This window comes from Vicia villosa, linkage group LG5 (genome assembly GCF_029867415.1).
Source record: "Vicia villosa cultivar HV-30 ecotype Madison, WI linkage group LG5, Vvil1.0, whole genome shotgun sequence".
Classification (NCBI taxonomy): domain Eukaryota; kingdom Viridiplantae; phylum Streptophyta; class Magnoliopsida; order Fabales; family Fabaceae; genus Vicia; species Vicia villosa.
Genome location: NC_081184.1, coordinates 168550579 through 168570853, shown reverse-complemented (window position 1 = coordinate 168570853; position 20275 = coordinate 168550579). Strand labels below are relative to the sequence as shown.

Below are 20275 nucleotides of genomic sequence, written 5' to 3'. Positions count from 1 at the left end.
AATTTTTTTGAAAAGTATGGGCAAATTTTGGGGTATGACAAGTACCATATTATCTTAAGCAAAATTCATATTATTGTTATCATCAAAACTAAGATAATTGATCAGAACAAATCTTGTTCTAACAATCTCCCCCTTTTTGATGATGACAAAAACATATATAAATGATATGAATTTGCGATCAGAAAGAACAGACGGCAAAAGACAAATTACACAGCTATAGCATAAGCATATGAATATGTCTCCCCCTGAGATTAACAATCTCCCCCTGAGATAAATAATCTCCCCCTGAAATAAATACTCGAAGAACTTTAATAAAAGACTTCCCTGATTATTTCGGTAGAGACGATCACATAAGCTTCTGCCTTTAGAGAATTCATAGCTTCTGACTTCTGCTTCCATTGGACAGCTTCAGAACTAGAATTTCTTTAGATCCTTAGAACACTCACAGCTTCTGATTCCTGCTTCCATCTAGGACAGCTTCAGAACTTGAATTTCTTTGATCTTCAGAACATTCACAGCTTCTGATTTCTGCTTCCATTCAGGACAGCTTCAGAACTTGAATTTCTTTGATCCTCAGAACATCCACAGCTTCTGATTTCTGCTTCCATTCAGGACAGCTTCAGAACTTGAGTTTTCTGGATCTTTTAGAACATTCACATCTTCTGATTTCTGCTTCCCTCGGATAGCTTCAGAACTTTGAATGTCTACCAACATCACTTCATGCTAGATTTGTATCAGAACATTGTTGAATGTACCAGAGCATCATCAGAGCATCTCTACATCCTGAAATGTTACAGAACAAACACTAAACGACAAAAGTCAGCATGAACGAGTCAGAACATAAAATGTATATTCTAACACATTATATGTATCAGAGCTATAACATTATATGTATCAGAGCCATATATATATATATCAGAGCTATATAGGCTAAAATAATGTATCAGAGCAAATAGAATTTTGTCAGAACAAATAGACAAATATGGAAATATGGATCAAATTCTATTATCAGTGCTTCTGATTCATTCTTCTTTCTTGCTTCTGATCTCTGAAGCTTGACAGCACTCGGCTTGCTTCAGTTTCCATGGTTTTGCTTTTGTGTTTGCTTTGAAGATTCTCTTCACTTCTTTATACCTGCAAAATACTTAAACCATATAGAACTTGCAGTTCTTGTTAGTTAGTGCAACTGATTAAATCAAATCATTTATCATTTATCTTTCTCCCCCTTTTTGTCATATCATCAAAAAATAGAAAAGATTCAGAGACAGACAAAACGACACACACGGAGGAAGAAGATGATTTCATTAAAGTTCAAACAACAGGTACAGAAGTACACGAAGATAAGATCAGATGCACAGAAACAAAACAGATGCAAAGAAAAGAAAGAAACAACACAGACTCAATCTAAGATGGCCCTAGCCTTGACAAGATCTTGGCCAGCATCTCTTTAACATCATTGTTGTGTCCTTCTTGCCTCTCAATGAAAGCATCATACTTGTCATTGAGTGAGCTTTGCTCATCCTGTCTCCTCTGAATTTCTTCTAGAGTCCTTGCAAGACGAGAAGGTTCACCAGAGGAAGCTTCACAGCTTCGATCCACAGGAATGACAACTTGATCTGCAGCTTCCATAGAAGTATCATTTGCTGGTATTTCCTCAACAGGGTCTGATTCAGCAACATGATCTTCAGCATCTGCTTCTTGCATAGAAGCATCTCCATACTCTGCAGCAGGAATTTCAGAGTCTCCATTCTCTAGTGCCTGAAGAATGGCAGCTAGATTCCTTGGAGCAGAAGGACCTTCAACTTCTGGTGGGTCAACAACTTCTGGAATGACCAAGCTTGGGTCCTTCTCAGACGGGTTTTCCCTCAGATAGTCAAAGAGAGTCTTGAAATCTCCGAGCAGAACAGGATACTCAGGAATCCAGATAACCATATCCCTGCAAGGGTTAGCTTCCATTGCAGCAGCCAATCTTAATACTTCCAATTCATCCATGAAGGGCTTCTCTTCCAACATATGTCTTCCTCTGAGACGAGCAAACCAGAAGTCTTCATAGTTTCTCAGAATTCCACGAGGACGTGGGGCAGCAGCTGCACAGACTTCCTGAAGTTCTAAAAACAGAGCATCTGATTCTTTGCGAAAGATCCTCCAGAGGTTCCGCATAGCAAGATCATTCAATCCAGAACTTTCAGCAATTCTGAGAGTATCAAATATGCTTCTGAGATTCCTCTTTGCTTTTTCAAAAAATTCACCAATAGGGTACCTTGAAAAGATAGGATTGGGAAAGAAGTACGGTTGAGGTTCTCTATTCAACTTATAAGAAGATTCTGCTTCAGTATCAGAATCTAACACTACCACTTCAGCTTCAGGACGAGGCCTGGGAGTGTAGTTGCAATCACGGAGCAACTGCTCATGTGATGCAGAGGTTGGAAGAATAGAGTCACTATGGTTATTTTGGGAGGTGGAAGGGACAAATTTATAGTTGGCATGGGGAGGTGGTTGAGTGATGGAGATATTTGAGTGTGGTGGAAGGAGAGTTTGAATGGGTGGTATATTCAGAACATGATCATCAGCAGCTTGGTCAGAAACAAGGTTAGTTGAGGGTGAAGGAGAAGGGATGGATTGAGGAGAGGGTGGAGTTTTTGTAAAGGGAATTGGTGAGGGAGGAAGAGAATTGGGTTTGTTTGCATGTGAGGAAGGAATGGTTATAGGAGAAGATGGTGGTGTAAGAACATGGACAAAAACAGGTGATTCTGATGAGGCTTTTTCTGGTTCAGGTGTAGGGACAACCTCTATTGGTGCAACTTCTGAACGAACAACCGGAACAGACTCAGGTTCAGAAAAGCATATACCTTTGGAACCTCTCAGAAGAGCTTTGGCCACATCCTCAGTCTTCTTCTGCTTCTTACTCTTAGGCTCTTCAACAATCTTTGCTTTGCCTTTAGCAATTTCTTTCCTTCTGACATATGCCTGAACTTCTGGTTGATTCTCAGCCTCTTGAGCAGCATTTTCTTCATCTGAGCTTTGAATAATCATCTTCCTCTTTCTGGTTATCTTCTTTTCAACAACTTCAACAATCTCATCATTGTTGTTTGACTTCTTCTTCTTTTTCTTCTTCTCAAACTCATCAGATACAGCCTTAACAACTTTTGCAATCGCCTCTTTAGAAACATCTTGTTTCTTAGAGACAGCAGAAGGATAATCATGCTTTCTTTTAGTCCTTTCTTCCCTCTTCCGATTTACTTTAAAAGGAGCACCTTTGTCTTGATCTTTAAGACTCTTATTCTCTTGTAGAGACATCAGATATTCGGTTCTGACTTCAGGTACCTCACTATTGAAGAAGGTTTCAAAGTCAGCCAGAACAGGTTCTCTTATGGTTCTTGTTCCAGCTAGAGGTTGAGGAACTTTGAGAAAGGTGTCAATTATTTTCATCTTCTTTAAAGAGAAGGCATTCAGACAGGCTCCAGTGGTGACAGCAAGGTCATTGATGATACCTTCAGACTCCAGACTCTCAACAATCTTGGAATGCACCAGAAGGTTTGTAATAATTCTACCAAAAGGAATGGTTGTTCCAGCATTTTCTTTTCTGAAGGCGTTTCTGGAATCCTTTACTGCTTTCCACATATGGTTGAAGATAATGTAAATCGCATCAACCTTCTTCTGAGTGGCAATGCAATACAGAATATACCTTTGATCATTACTGATGAAATCCGAGGCATGAGTTGATTTCCTATGGTAGAAGCACCCGAGAAGGATCTTTGTCCAGATTCTGTAGATATCTCTCAAATTCTTAACGTGTTTTGTTTTCTTGACATTCGGATAGAGAGTGGATAGAATATCTCCCAAATCTGCCCTTTGATCAGACTCAAAAGCCCCTTCAGGGTTTTTCAGATCGAACATCACTCTTAGGATGTTTTCAGTAACAACAACAAACTTTCCATGGACGAAAGAAAGTATAGCTTTTGGAGCAACCACAGCATGTACCCAGAATTCCTTGACAAGATCCGGATAAACTGGGCCAACGAACTCAGCAAACAGCGAGGTCCATCCTTCAAAGATGATGTCTTCTTTAAGGTGAAATTGGTTTTCTTCAAGGTTGTCAAAGTCAACCATGAGTTCACACAGAACTTCCATTTCATCCTTCGGAATAGAGCATGCAACAACAAGAGTGAGTTCCTGGTTTGTTTCATTATGCATATGGAGAAGAGTAGGTGTATCAACATTTTGAGATGAAGATGCCGCCATTGAAACATAATGATTAAAAAGAAGAACAAATACTGGGTTTTCGGTTAGGGTTTTTTGGAAACGACTAAGATATTTTCAAACGGAAGGTATGCAAGAAGAAAGTGAGACAAGGGAGCGAAAAGGATATATGAGATGATTTGAAATGAATATATAGGAACGGATTTGAAAAGAATTAAAAAAAAATCAAACTGAACAGTTCCAGCATCAAAAGAAATCAATTTTATTAAATGATGAGTGACGTGAGGAGAGAGAACGTGGTAAATGAAATGATTTAGAACAGTTACCTAGGTCGACGTCCTTTCAACTGCACGCTTTGTGCCAACCGTACAGACACGTGTTCACCATCAGATGATAGATGACAGCTGTATCAAGAGTAGACTTTACGCCTTCAAATTCTGATTACTGCTTCTGAGTTGATCTAGTTTCTCTTCTGGAAATACTCCTTCTGAAGTGTGCTGATATAAGTCTGAATGATCTTCTGATCCATTACTTCTGATATGCACAGCTTCTGGAGGTTCACTTCTTTGTTCTGCAGCTTCTGATAGGATAAAACTGTATCTGCAGAGATTCTTAAGCAGTGTTGTTTCATCAGAAACAAGTTTATCATCAAACCAGACATTTAGATTCGTCCACAATAAATGTTTCAATTTTGTATATTCTGTAGCATTTAGAGCATTCAGAGTATCCAAGAAGGAAACACCATTGCTTTTAGAAACAAAACAAATGGTTTCAATACAGACAAACTTTATTTTCTGATCTTCTACCAACATGGTTTCTTCAACATCTTTAAGTACCAGAACTTGGAAGACAGTCCTTATTTCCTTCAAGTGTTGAGAGCATCTTGAGTCCAGGTGTCATGACATGTTGAATGTTGTCTTCTTTGTCACCAAGAGAATCTGCAAAAGAAATAATCTTTTTCTTTGGTACCCACATCTTCTTGGGTCCTTTCTTGTTAGTTCTCCTCAAGTTCTGATTGAACTTGGGTTTGACATTATAAGCAATAGGAGGAACAGCATGATAATTCTTAATGTGAGTTTCATGATATTTCCTAGGTTGTGTCACATGCTTTTTGGTGTGTGTTATGTGAAAGCTTTTAGCATGTGAAGTGTGCCTAATATCATGGGAGTGGCCATACTTGAACTGATCATACAATGGCTTGTATGTGAGTTTCATTTCATCAACAGGTTCAAGTTTGTATGGGGTTTCACCCTTAAAACCAATGCCAACTCTTTTGTTTCCAGACACAGCATATATCATAGAAGCTAGCTGACTTCTGCCTATACTTCTAGATAAGAACTTTCTGAAACTTAAATCATATTCTTTCAGAATATGGTTTAGACTAGGAGTGGATTTTTCTGAATCAGAAGGAGATCCAACATTATTGGATAATTTTAAAAGTTTTTCTTTTAATTCAGAATTCTCCAACTCAAGCTTCTTTGTTTCAAATTCAAACAGCTTTTTCAGCTTTTTGTATTTGAGACTAATCTGAGACTTGAGTTCCAGAAGTTCAGTTAGACCGGAAACTAACTCATCTCTAGTAAGTTCAGAAAATACCTCTTCAGAATCTGATTCTGATGTAGATTCTGATCCGTCATCTTCTGTCGCCATCAGCGCACAGTTGGCCTGCTCATCTTCAGAGTCTGAATCATCTTCTGACTCATCCCAGGTTGCCATAAGACTTTTCTTCTTATGAAACTTCTTCTTGGGATTTTCCTTCTGAAGATTTGGACATTCATTCTTGAAGTGTCCAGGCTCATTGCATTCATAGCACATGACCTTCTTCTTGTCAAATCTTCTGTCATCAGAAGATTCTCCACGTTCAAATTTCTTTGAACTTCTGAAGCCTCTGAACTTCCTTTGCTTGGTCTTCCAGAGTTGATTTAGCCTTCTGGAGATTAAGGACAGTTCATCTTCTTCTTCAGATTCTGATTCTTCAGGATCTTCTTCTCTAGCCTGAAAAGCGTTAGTGCATTTCTTGATATTAGATTTTAATGCAATAGACTTACCTTTCTTTTGAGGCTCATTTGCGTCCAGCTCAATTTCATGGCTTCTCAAGGCACTGATCAGCTCTTCCAGAGAGACTTCATTCAGATTCTTTGCAATCTTGAATGCAGTCACCATAGGACCCCATCTTCTGGGTAAGCTTCTGATGATCTTCTTTACGTGATCAGCCTTGGTGTATCCCTTGTCAAGAACTCTCAATCCAGCAGTAAGAGTTTGAAATCTTGAAAACATCTTTTCAATGTCTTCATCATCCTCCATCTTGAAGGCTTCATACTTCTGGATTAAAGCTAGAGCTTTAGTCTCCTTGACTTGAGCATTTCCTTCATGAGTCATTTTCAAGGACTCATATATGTCATAGGCCGTTTCCCTGTTAGATATCTTCTCATACTCAGCATGAGAGATAGCATTCAGCAAAACAGTTCTGCATTTATGATGATTCCTGAAAAGCTTTTTCTGATCATCATTCATTTCTTGCCTTGTCAGCTTTACGCCTCTGGCATTTACTGGATGTTTGTAACCATCCATCAGAAGATCCCATAGATCACCATCTAGACCAAGAAAGTAACTTTCCAGTTTATCTTTCCAGTATTCAAAGTTTTCACCATCAAATACCGGCGGTCTAGTATAACCATTGTTACCGTTGTATTGCTCAGCAGAGCCAGATGTAGATGCAAGTGGATTTGTTGGAGTTTCACCAGCCATCTTTTAAATGAAGCGTTTTTCTCTTCCTGAATCTTTTCTAAACACGGTTAAGTGCTTGCACCTTAGAACCGGCGCTCTGATGCCAATTGAAGGATAGAAAAACACTTAGAAAGGGGGGGTTTGAATAAGTGTAGCTTTAAAACTTAACAGATAAAAATAAATTGCACAGATATTTTTATCCTGGTTCGCTGTTAACTAAGCTACTCCAGTCCACCCCCGCAGAGATGATTTACCTCAACTGAGGATTTAATCCACTAATCGCACGGATTACAATGGTTCTCCACTTAGTCAGCAACTAAGTCTTCCAGAGTATTCTGATCACACACTGATCACTCCAGGAATCAACTGCTTAGACACACTCTAAGACTTTTCTAGAGTATACTGATCCACACGATCACTCTAGTTACAATCTGCTTAGTTCACTCCTAAGACTTCCTAGAGTATTCTGATCCACACGATCACTCTAGTTCCTTACAACTTAATGTAATCAATTCAAGAGTTTACAATTGCTTCTTAAAAGCTATAATCACAAACTGTGATATTTCTCTTATCGTTTAAGCTTAATCTCACTAATATATTACAACAGCAATGTAGTGAGCTTTGATGAAGATGAAGATTCTGAGCTTTGAGTTTTTCAGCGTTTCAGCAAGTTAATTTGAATAATCTTGTTCAGAGTCGTTAACCTTGCTTCTCATCAGAACTTCATATTTATAGGCGTTGAGAAGATGACCGTTGAGTGCATTTAATGCTTTGCGTGTTCCGTACAGCATCGCATTTAATGTTATACGCTTTTGTCAACTACCTCGAGCCTTGTTCACGCTGTGTCTACTGACGTAGCCTTTAGTAGCTTTTAACGTTCCTTTTGTCAGTCAGCGTAGCCTGCCACTTGTACTTTCTTCTGATCTGATGTTTGTGAATACAACGTTTGAATATCATCAGAGTCAAACAGCTTGGTGCATAGCATCTTCTGATCTTCTGACCGTGAAGTGCTTCTGTTGCGTGATACCATCTTCTGAGCTTCAGTGCTTCTGATCTCATGTTCTTCTGATGCTTCCATAGACCCATGTTCTGATTCTGCTTCGACCATCTTCTGATGTCTTGCCAGACCATGTTCTGATGTTGCATGCTGAACCCTTTGAGACAAAGCTTCTGAGCGTTGAATTATGCGTACTCTTTATATATTTCCTGAAAAGGAAATTGCATTGGATTAGAGTACCATATTATCTTAAGCAAAATTCATATTATTGTTATCATCAAAACTAAGATAATTGATCAGAACAAATCTTGTTCTAACACAGCCTTCACCCTCATCACATCTTCAACACTGTTGCTTGCTATGAGAATATCATCCACATAAAGCAACAAAATAACAAATGAATTACCAGGTCGAAATCTGAAGTAAACGCAGTGGTCGAACTGACTTCTAATGAAACTTATGCGTGCCATGAACTTGTCGAATCTCCTATTCCACTGTCGAGGAGATTGTTTCAGCCCATACAAAGATCTCTTTAACTTGCACACACAATCTTCCTTCCCCTTTTCGACATACCCTTCAGGTTGCCTCATCAAGATCGTTTCATCTAGATCACCATACAAGAACGCAGTCTTCACATCCATCTTTTCCAGTTCAAGATCGAACGGTGCCACCGTGGCAAGCAACATTCGAATGGACCTATGCTTCACAACAGGAGAAAACACATCATTGAAGTCGACACCTTCTTTCTGAGTGAAACCCCTTGCAACTAACCTTGCCTTGTATCTTTTCGATGTCACTCCTTCAATTCCTTCCTTAACTTTGAAAATCCATTTACAGCTGACTAACCTTGCCCCAGCAGGTTTCTTGATCAGTTCCCAAGTATGATTATCATGAAGAGATTTCATCTTATCATCCATGGCCTTCAGCCATTCAGTCTTATTTCGACTCCTCATAACTTCCTTATAGTCTCTAGGTTCTTCGTCTAGAACCTCACTTGCAGAGATTAAAGCATAAGCTATAAGATCTGCATATCCAAGTCTCTGAGGTGGCTTGATGACTCTTCTCGACCTATCTCTCGACAATCGGTAGTCATCGTCAGTGTCATACCCTAATTTTTGACCCCCCCTGAGATGGCATATCTTCAGGATTTTTTCATCGGGTCAAGACAAGTTCCCAGAGCAGTCACTTCTCCATCTGGTATCTAATCGGGGATGCTCAAAGACAAGAAAGCTCAGGCAAAGGATCAATCAATACAAGGATGAGTCCCTAATACAATCATGGGGCTCAAAAACTTCACTTTTCTCATCTATGACTGATTAGACATCCAGTCATATGAGTACAGGTTTACTCAGGTCACCAGACTAGGGTTTTGAGCCTATCAAGGACTAAAATCAGGGATCACTTTTGGGAAACCCTAAAAAGCCCCAGGGAACCATTCAAAGACATCAATCATCTTCAAATAACTCATATGACAAGATCCACTACACATCACACTTCAATTCAAAGTCTACAGTCATTATTTTCACATGGTCGACAAATTAGGGTTTTGACCTAATTCACCAAGATAGTTGACTTTTAATCAGGGCATGAATCCAAAACTCAAGACATGATTCAAGGATCTCTACTACCTCCATATAATCCATTTATATCATCCATTTGGGGAGAAGATCTTATTTCTACACAAAAGCCCAAAAATTCACTTTGTCAGGAAAAAGTCAACTGTGAAGGATCATCATTGACTTTTAAGGTTTTTGGTCAAAAAATGACTTTTAAAGGTCAATATCATCAATATATGGATGTCAAAGTCATTTGACCAAAGAAATTCAAAGAAATTCATCAAGGAGCGAAAAGTCGGGAATTAGGGTTTTTGAAGGCATGGTGAGAACTCAAAATTTCACCTACACAACTCAAAAAACTTCCAACATGAAAGTTGTAGATCTTGCAAAATAAAACAACATCTTACAAAGGAACTTTTTTCAAAAGATCAACCATTTATGAAGTTTTGGAAATTTTGAAGTTTAGGTCATAAACACTTAGAAATTTTTCTAAGTGTTTTAACCTAGTTTTCATCCAACTTTGGGCTCATTTTTCACAAATTTCCCAAATGATTCTGAAGAAGACATAAACTAATGATTTGAAGTAGATGTTTAGGGCTTTCCAAATTGTGTTCAACCTTCTCCAAATTCAATTTGAGCTAGGAGTTATGCTTGTTCAAAGTTGGCCTCATGAAGTAAAATTATAGGTCATGTGCAAATTGGAACTTTGCAATTTTGTGCATTTTGCTTCATGAATGGATGCTACACGACCCATAACACATCTGAAACCATGCCATGCATTCATTTTCACCATGCCATAAGAATTGAAGAAGATTCTAAAAACAAGAACATGTGATTATGTAATGATTACATTTGTGAATTTATGGCAAATTGATGAATCACCCAAGGAATCTTCTCACCAACCAATTAGAGCTCATTTCTGGCTCAGAATTGTCCCCTAAGATTAAACAAAATCGAGGGCTAGGGGGATTGATCAAATGGAATCAAAATTCTCATCATTGCATAAGAGATATTTGCAAACTTCCTTCATGGCTAAGAAAGCAAATCAACTTCACTAAGGAAGCTCACTCCTCTGCAGCTATACTGATCCATTTGCCTATAAATACAGATGCATTCCTCATTCAAAAAACACACCAAAGCAACCATATTACTTGCTTTCTCTTTCTCTTCTCTTGTTCATTGTTTTTCAAAGTTCTTTGGCAAGAAGAATCGATTTCTTCAAACCAGAGCTTATCTTTGGGAAGTGAGCATTCTAACGTCTCAAGGGAGGTCATTTGAGGTGATCCAAGCACCTGGATCACTTCTGTAAGTGGAGGAACACCATTGTTGCTCTCACTTTGGAGCATTTGCAGTTGGAGGTCCATGGAGTAATTCAGGAGGTTCTGAGCCAAGCCAATCATCCAGGCACATTCCTCAGGTCATAGTGAAGCTAACCAGATGGCTGCAGCTCATCTGTAACTCAAGAATCAACACCCTCCATGTTCATTTGAAGCTGAAATCGAGGGAGGACCATAGAACAATTCAGGAGGATTCAAGCTCCAATAAGCATTCAGTTAGCATCATTGAGTCTCAGGGAAGCTATTGAGATCATTCATTCAAGCCCAGGTGCTCTCCATCATCCTCACGACCTCCATTTTCAGAGGTAAGTTTCTGAACTCCACCTCTTTAATTTAAGCACTCTTTGTGGGAAAGCTCGATTCTATCTTGTTCAGCATCATCAGAGGATTGAAAACCCTCTATCATCATTCATTTATTCATCTTGTGCATCATTTAATTTTAAAATTAGGGTTTATGTGTTCTTCGTGTTCATAATGAAATTCGTTAGTTACACTTAGAATAAATGAATTCTGAGCCCATAATCATGTTCCTTGTCCAAAAACGAGTGAGATTGATGTTTGTATCATGCCATTTAGTTGAGAAACCAGAGAGTTAGGAATTTGAAAATCTGAAGCTCGAGGAAGAAGATGAACATGGCGCGCGTAAAATTTGAATTTCCTGGCTTATCTGAAAATATAATATATTGAGTGTATATAGTTAACAAGCTGCGCGCGCAGCTCAGTTGGTTAAGTTTTGAAATGTGATCATGAAGGGCGTGGGTTCGAACCTCTCTAGGGCCAAACCAATTTTTTAGCATCCATTTTCATTCTTTTTTTTATACAAACTTCACACAATCAATAAACTTATCAAATTAAATCATTTTCACTTCATTTTTCACACACTTGCTATTTAATATACCTACTTTGTGAATAATCAAAAAAATCATAAAAATATTATTTATTTCATGTGTTTTAATTAGGTTTAAAATAGTATGTTTTATATATTTTCTTAATTACTTTAAAATATATATTTTCATTTTGTTTTAACCTAATTACTTTGTGAATAATTTTATGATGAAACCCTAATTATTTAGGTCTTAATTAGGTATAGATTTCACCTTTGCCTTAATTAAGTTGACTTTTGTCAATATTCAAAACTATTTTCAATCTCTAATTAATCGGATGATTAAGGTTTTCAAACAACAAAACCTTGTATCATTCCAAATCATTTTCAAATTGCTTTTACACCAGTACTGTAAAGTACTGGGCCTCTAATAGAGTGTAAGTCCCAAAAACCTTCTCTTCTTAGCTTGTTTTCAAAACTGTATTTTCAAAATCTTCTTTCTGTTTTCAAAACATTCTTCTGGTATTTGAAGGGCATTATTCCCGGTGAAACTCTTCAGATACCTATGTGACCTTTGTCCATCTTCACTTCTTCTGTTTTCAAAAACCATTAACTGTTTATCATATATATTCAACTGTTAATCAAACAACAAAAATACTGTTGAGGCTCTGTACATACTTCTTCAATGGCCTCCACTCCATCCAGGTTAGGCTTTACAAGCTTTCAATTTACAGTCTTTATTTAAATTACTGTCAAATATAAACTGTGCATATATTAGTTTAGAACTGCGTTTGAGTATAAACCTTAGGACAGTTAAACTATATATATATTATAGGAATATGGCCTAGGATTGAGAATGTCTTCCCGGTGAAGGCTCTTTCCTAATTAGAGATCTGTAGTTCAAACCCCCAAGATGAATTATTCCCGGTGAAACATCTTGGCAAAAACCTTAGAATCCAAATAATAGGACACTTCCACCCAAAGAGGAATTATTCCCGGTGAAACCTCTTACCCATTTGCTTAGAGCCAAAATAAGTTCAAAACTACATAGCTTTCTCTTGTGCTATAACAAGGACCCTCGATTAGCCTCCTCTTGGGCTTTGTACAAGGACCCACAGGCTTCTTAAAAGCATTTCCAGCTTCCTCTTGAGCTTGTATACAAGGACCCATCAGGTTTCTTATAAACATAGGAACAGGTCTTTAGTCACCTTTTAGCCTACCCTGGTGAGTTTCTTCCAATTTAAACCAGACCTTAAACAAGCTAAGTTTGTCTCAATTTTACATTGAGCACACCTTTTGGAATGAGAGACATGGACAGTCTCTGTCACCCTTATCTTCATCAATCCTCCTTAGTAGAGTCTAGGATCTATGTTTTGGTCATCCTCAGCATTGAGTCAGCCTTCATCTTGGGCTTTAAACAAGAAGTCTCCACTAGATAATCTTTCTGCCAATCTTTTCATCCTTTAATAATTAATGGAGTGCTACCCAAATCAATCACTTTAAAACCCCTGGAAAGGGTTAGCCTCCAACATCTGTCTAAAAATGACAAAATCCCTGGAAAGGGTTAGCCTCCAAAGTCAATTAATAAAAATGTCAAACAATAAAGATTCATTTCTCTTAGGAGATAATTTCCCCAAAAGAGTCAAAACCCCTGGAAAGGGTCAGCCTCCAAAAACATGATAAAGTCAGTCTTTTACCAAATAATTTCTCCAGCTGAGTCAAAAATCCCTGGAAAGGGTTAGCTTCCAAAGAAAAACAGTCTTTTTAATCTCCAGTAGAGTCAAAACCAACAAAAACAGTTAGCCTCAACCTTGGGCTTCATACAAGGCACCCAACAATAAAACTCCCCTGTCAAGAGTCAGCCTCAACCTTGGGCATTGTACAAGGCAGATAATAGAGTCTCCCCAGTGAGTTCTTCATCATTCAGTAGCCACAACCTTGGGCTTTGTACAAGGCAGATAAACCACATTTTCATGTGTCAAAGATTCCTAACACTTAGGATCTTCCCCCATATAGTCATCCATACTTAATTCATTTAAGAGTCCGCCACAACCTTGGGCTTTGTACAAGGCAGAAAATAATGTTTTCCCTAGCAACAGTCAGCCACAACCTTGGGCTTTGTACAAGGCACACAAAATAGAGTCATTCATTCAATTATCCTCAACAGTTAGCCACAACCTTGGGCTTTGTACAAGGCACACAAATAGAGTCTCCCTAAGTAGAGTCAGCCTCAATTCTGGGCTTCGTACAGAACACAAAAATACCCTGTAATTAATCCCCAGTGGAGTCATCTCCCAGAGTCAATAATATTAATTAATCAATCAAAAGCCTCAAGCTTGGGCCTCATACAAGCCAGCTAAAGTCAAATCTTTTATACGGTAGATAGACATAGTTTATCTCTATAGAGAGATATTTTTACTACTCTACCACATTCAAACAAACAAACAATTTCATTTCAATTTTAATCAAGTCTCCCATTTAGGATTTTGAAAGGCATGAGCTGGCAGTAAAACCCAGACATGTGGTAACTTTCCCTAATTTGGATGAGCATCTTTCTTTCATTTAAGAGGCATTTGACTGGTATACTTGCACATACACAAGTAAGGTCCCCCTCTTGAATGAAATGAATCCAGTTATTCTGTCACTCCTTTAAATGTTTGTGGTAGAATAGTACAAATACCTCTCTGTAGAGATAATTTCATGTCTCTTTACTGTAAACAGAGATTTAATTCCAAGCTTCAACCTTGAGCTTTAAGCAAGGCACCAAAAACAATTAATTTCCCTAGTTAGTTCCCCGAACTACATTAAGCTCTGACTTCCACTAGGGATATGTAGGCATGAGGTTCACAAGGAATCTCAGCGAGCTAATAAAATACCAAAAATAGTCAGTTTGTCTGTCTGTCTGTCTTTTCAAATCAATTCAATTCCTTCTCCTAACACAAAGGAGAAACTTTCCCAATCATTAGCAATAAACACAAACACAAATGACACAGAGAAGGTTCCTGTAGAGTACTACAGATATGTAGGGTGTTTAAACACTTCCCTATGTATAACCGACCCCCCGGACTCCAGAATTTCTAGTCTAGGTGAAATCCCCACACTTAGCAAACTCCTAGGGTTTAGTTGAGATCTTTTTTCCCCTTTCCTACTCGTAGGACAAATAAGAAAGTTCGTGTGATATCGTAGGAAGAACTGAAACAAAATTCATCCCACCACGGGCGCATTCTCCTTCCAAATTTCGCGTGAAGGGTCTAGCGTGCCGTCCTCCCAAGTGAAACGGGGAGGTAAAGAAAACGACAACCACAGTCAGTTTCCTCAACTTCAGCATCTTCTGCTTCTTCTTCGACTTCATCTGGGATATGCAATTCAGCATCAACATGCTCCACCTCAATAGGAATCTCTACCTGTTCCAGCTCCTCGTCAGATGTTTCTGTACTTCGACCAACATCATCAATTTTCTTAAAATCCATTTCAGCTTCATTGAAAACTACATCTCGACTGGTGATACACCTCCTGTGACCTGGCTCTAGGCACCATAGCCTATAAGCTTTGACTCCTTTAGGGTATCCCATGAACATGCATTTCAGAGCTCTAGGTTCGACCTTGTCTTGCCTAATGTGAGCATAGGCTACGCAGCCAAATACTCTCAGTTTGTCGAGATCTGGTGGATGTCCCGACCAAACTTCTTCAGGTGTCTTCATATCTAACGCTATCGAAGGACATCTATTTATCAGATATGTTGTTGTCGAAACAGCCTCAGCCCAGAACACCTTCTTTAACCCCGCACTAGTCAACATGCATCTGACTCTCTCCAAAATAGTTCGATTAAATCTTTCAGCCAAACCATTTTGCTGTGGAGTACCTGCAGTAGTTCTGTGCCTTGCAATACCAGAGGCAGCACAAAAACTGTCGAATGCCTCATTGCAAAATTCAAGGCCATTGTCGGTTCTCAACCTCTTGACCTTCCTGCCAGTCTGATTTTCAACTAGAGTCTTCCAACTTTTGAAATTCTCAAAAGTTTCATCCTTAGTCTTCTGGATGAATACCCATAATTTTCTGGAATAATCATCTACTATGGATAGAAAATACCTTGCTCCTGAATGTGATGCACACCTTGCAGGCCCCCAAAGATCAGCATGGATGTAATCAAGGGATCCATGTGTTCTTTGTTTGCCTTTGTTGAACTTCACTCTGTAAGATTTTCCAAGTACACAAGGTTCACAAAACTTCAGCTTTTCGACTTTGTCTCCACCAAGCAGATTTTGTTTCCCTAATTCGACCAGACCCCTTTCACTGACATGGCCCAATCTCATGTTCCAGATTTCTGTATTCGACAAAGGTTTCGTGGATACAACATTTGTCGAACCACTTACAACTTCAGCCTCAAGGGTATACAAGCCTTGTTTCTTCACGCCTCTCAAGACTTCCTTCGACCCCTTCATGACTCTTAGGATACTTTTCTCTCCTTGGAAAGCATGTCCTTTCTTGTCGAATTCACCAAGAGAAAGCATATTTCTCTTCAAATCAGGAACATACCTGACTTCAGTCAACAACCTTATTGACTCATCATGGAGCTTGAATCTCACAGATCCAACACCTGCAATCTTGCAAGCCTTGTTGTTTCCCAGTAATATTAATCCACCATCTTGATCACATAATTCCTCGAACAAGTCTTTGTTTGGAGTCATGTGCCAAGTGTAACCTGAATCCATAATCCACTCTCTTCTTGAGTCACTGCTTGAAACCACAAGAACATCAGATGATTCGAAATCATCTTGAACAATGGCTGCATTGCCATTATCCTTACCTCCATGATCTTTCAGGCGTTCAGGGCACACCTTTCTTGTGTGACCCTCCATCTTACAATGATAGCATCGAATGCCAGATGCTTCGCCACTGTAAGACTTCAACTGGATTTTGCCCTTCTTGTCGAACTTACCATTCTTTAGCAAGAATTTTCCTTTAACGGCCAAACCTTCACCAACAGTCGAAGGTTTATGCTCCTTTCGTTCGTTCAGGTCCTTTGAATATAGGGCTGATTGAACTTCTTCAAAGGTCAGGGACTCCCTTCCATACAAGAGAGTTTCTTTGAAATGAGCATGTGATCGAGGCAAAGCGCACAATAGTAACAGCGCTTGATCTTCATCATCAATATTTACATCGATATTTACAAGATCAAGAATCAGCTTGTTGAACATATCCAACTGCTCAGCCAACACTTTGTCTTCAACCATCTTGAATGAATACAAAGCCTGCTTCAGGTAGAGTCGATTTACCAGCGATTTGGTCATATACAAACTTTCAAGTTTCGCCCATAACCCTGATGCGGTCGTCTCCTTTGATACCTGTCGTAGAACCTTATCACCAAGGCTCAACAGAATTGCGCTGTGTGCTTTCTCGATCATAGTTGTCTTCTCCGCTGCCGTTAATGAAGCATTCATGATTGTCTCTCCCTTCAACGCTTCCAAACAACCCTGCTGAACCAGTAGGGCTTTCGTTTTCAAGCGCCACAGACCGAAATCATTCACTCCGGTGAACTTTTCAATCTCATACTTTGTTGAAGGCATCTTCTCCACGCTCACCGCACCAATTTGTTGTGAAAAATGATACCAATAACAAAGTATAATAGGGAATTAGAGAGGAGAAGAAGAACACAAGAATTGGTTATAACTGCTATTCTTTCACTTTCTCTTAAAACAAGATTACAAGTTTACAAGAATAACAAATAACCTCTATCACCCTAAATTAGGATTTGCAGCTTAGCAATGATGAGAGACTAGTATGCTATTTATAATAAAACCTAACATACTAACTAATGGGCTTTTTCAGCAAGGCCCATTACACAAGCCAACTTAATACACAAGCTAACTTAACAAATTAGGGTTTAAACACTAAAACCTAATTTAACATGCTAACCACCCTAGCATCTTCAACATCTGCATGCTAGACCCATCTTCGACTACAGCATGCACACTTCGACACCAGCATGTGAACAACCTTTGACTTCATGCTTAACTCTGTCGAACTGTCGAACCAAGAAGCTACCCTTCGGCTATACTAGAGTTCGATCCAATATCTCACATTAACAGTTTCTACTATGATTTCTTCTTCATTCAAAGAGCTTGTTTTTAATAAATTCTCCTCATTACCATTAACCCCATTCTCTGAATAAATGTACACAGCAAAGTCATCCTTCTCTATGTCATTCTTAAGAGTATGACTTTCTTTCTTAGTAAATCTACAAAGTCATCATTCATTGTGTCATTCGTTATGACATTTACATATTCATCATTCTCTATGTCCTTCTCACTATCATTATTTTGTATAACCTATTTTAACTTTTTAGATGTATCTTATAGATTCTTTAATCATTGTTTCCTCAACATTTTTTCCTTTCAATTTTCAACATTTGTCAATACTATGACCAAGAAACAAACAGTGATCACAGAAAGAGGTAAGCTCTCGTTTTCCAATTCAACAAAGAACTTACAAACCTCTCATTCCATTTAAATATGATCATTGAAAGTATTTGACATTGTTAAGGTCTATTTACACACGTGCAAAATACCCCCAAAGTTATTTTCCTTGTAAGTTAATCAATTGATAGATGATTGTTAATACCGTAAGCAATTTCAAATAAAGTAGCTGGTTCTCAACACTCTAATGAAAAACTATGCATCCCCAGCCACACTTGAGCATGTGTACTCTTCAAATTTTTAGGTCTAAAATTTGGCATCCACACATGCAAACGCATCAGTGAGGACTTAGCATTCCATGCCCCTACATTCCAAATTTTGTAGAGATCCTCCCTTGATTTGAATAAAAATCAAAATAATCACGACATAAAGGAGTTAAATCTCAATTAGTAATTGTACTCCATAATTTCATGAGTTTTTCATGTAATTCTGATGCTTTCAATGATACGTTACCTTTACTAGAAATCAATCTCCCAAACAAATTATTTCTGCATTGTTCGAGACTGTTTTGCAAGCCTTTTCAGGTATTTTGATCGAGATACATTTACCTTAGAGCAAGGCTTGGCAAAATTATAAATCTCCATGTAACACGTATTTTGAAGAGTTTGTGCAAAGAAATTATTGTGTTTAGGATTGAGATGGAGACGTTGGAGTCATTTGAGAAATAAGGACCAACCATGGAAGATCTCCATGCCGATGGTATGCTCCAAAGGAGTTAATGCAGATTAGGTTTTCTTTCAAACTCTAGTAGAATATCCTTACAAAAATATGGTTCCGAGTGAACACAATATCTCCTTGCTCATACCTTGTTTAAATCAAAAATTACTATTAGTTATCTTTTCTAAAATTAGTTAAATTTGAAGCGTCTAATCTAAATGTAGATATTTGTTTACGATAAAAATTATCAATTTAAAAAAATTAATTCGATAAATATTCCATGACTCAAATTTGATCCCTTTGGATTAAAAGTTGATAGATTTAAAATTCTAATTTATAAAAATTTCTTTACAAGCAATGTTGTGTCATAAAAAAAATAAAGATAATTAAAATTGAGTTATATGCTTCATAAAATTGAGATAATTAAAATTGAGTTATATGCATCATAAATAAAGTATTGAAGCTAGATAATCCTCTGTTTGGATTAATTATGAAGAACAAAAATGAACTCTTTACTCCGAAAATAAATCTAATTCGTCTATAGAAGATTATGAGAATTGCATAGTTGACAAATGTTTTGGCTTAAAAGACTGACTTAACTACTCTCCCAGGAATCTCTTTCTTCTTGAAATTATTACTGATAAAGAAGATCTTTTTGAAGATTTCTTTGCTATTGTTGCTTTTGGATTGCACAAACCAAAGCTCTTGCATAATCTTTTTGGTTTCTCTTTCTTAGGTAGATCTTCTATGCTTTCCACCTTTGCTAAAGAACCAAAAGACTGTGCTTTCCCTTGATAAAACATAGACAATGATCTCCTACAAATCAATGGAAAATTCAATAAAAATAGAGAAAAAAATAAAAAAAAAGTAGTAAGTAAAAGAAAGCATGCATCATGATTCATGATCTATGCATGAGTTTGCTTACTTTATGGGAAGATGGTTCATGAGCTCTGATAATTCATATAAAGGACCATTTAAATTTGATGATGATGAAGATGACAAACTAGAAGTTGAAGAGGATGATGATGCTTCAACATCATCATCATCCATTTCTGATGAAGAAAAATATGAACTCAATGAAACTTGTGTCAATGAGTCATTGAAAATTGAATTAAATTCATCATCATTATTCTTAACAATCAAATTGGTGTTGCTTTTTCCATCCATGATTTCCCTTCATATTCATCTCCTATGAAGTATTTAACTTTAAGAGATTTGGATAATATTGTTGTTTTAATATATGAGTTGGATTTAGATAAATATGAAGTATATTATTAGTATTAAATTTTGGTCACAGTCATAGCACGTTATATATGGTTTAAAATAAACAGCTTCTCTCACAATACTAACATAGATAACAGTAGAGGATAAGGACTAAATGGAGACAACAAAATTCTGACTCATCCTCTTAATAATATTAATTCCTCTTTTATTTTTGTTGGGTAACACAAATTGTGGACCCTTCCATTTTCCTAACTAATAACATATAAATAACGAATTTT

The 20275-nt window shown here is 37.7% G+C and overlaps 1 pseudogene; it reads right to left on the bottom strand.

The window, feature by feature from the left end:
• Positions 1 to 19178: 19178 nt before the first annotated feature.
• Positions 19179 to 19974, bottom strand: LOC131608163 (protein OXIDATIVE STRESS 3-like; annotated as a pseudogene).
• Between the last annotated feature and the right edge of the window lie 301 nt (positions 19975 to 20275).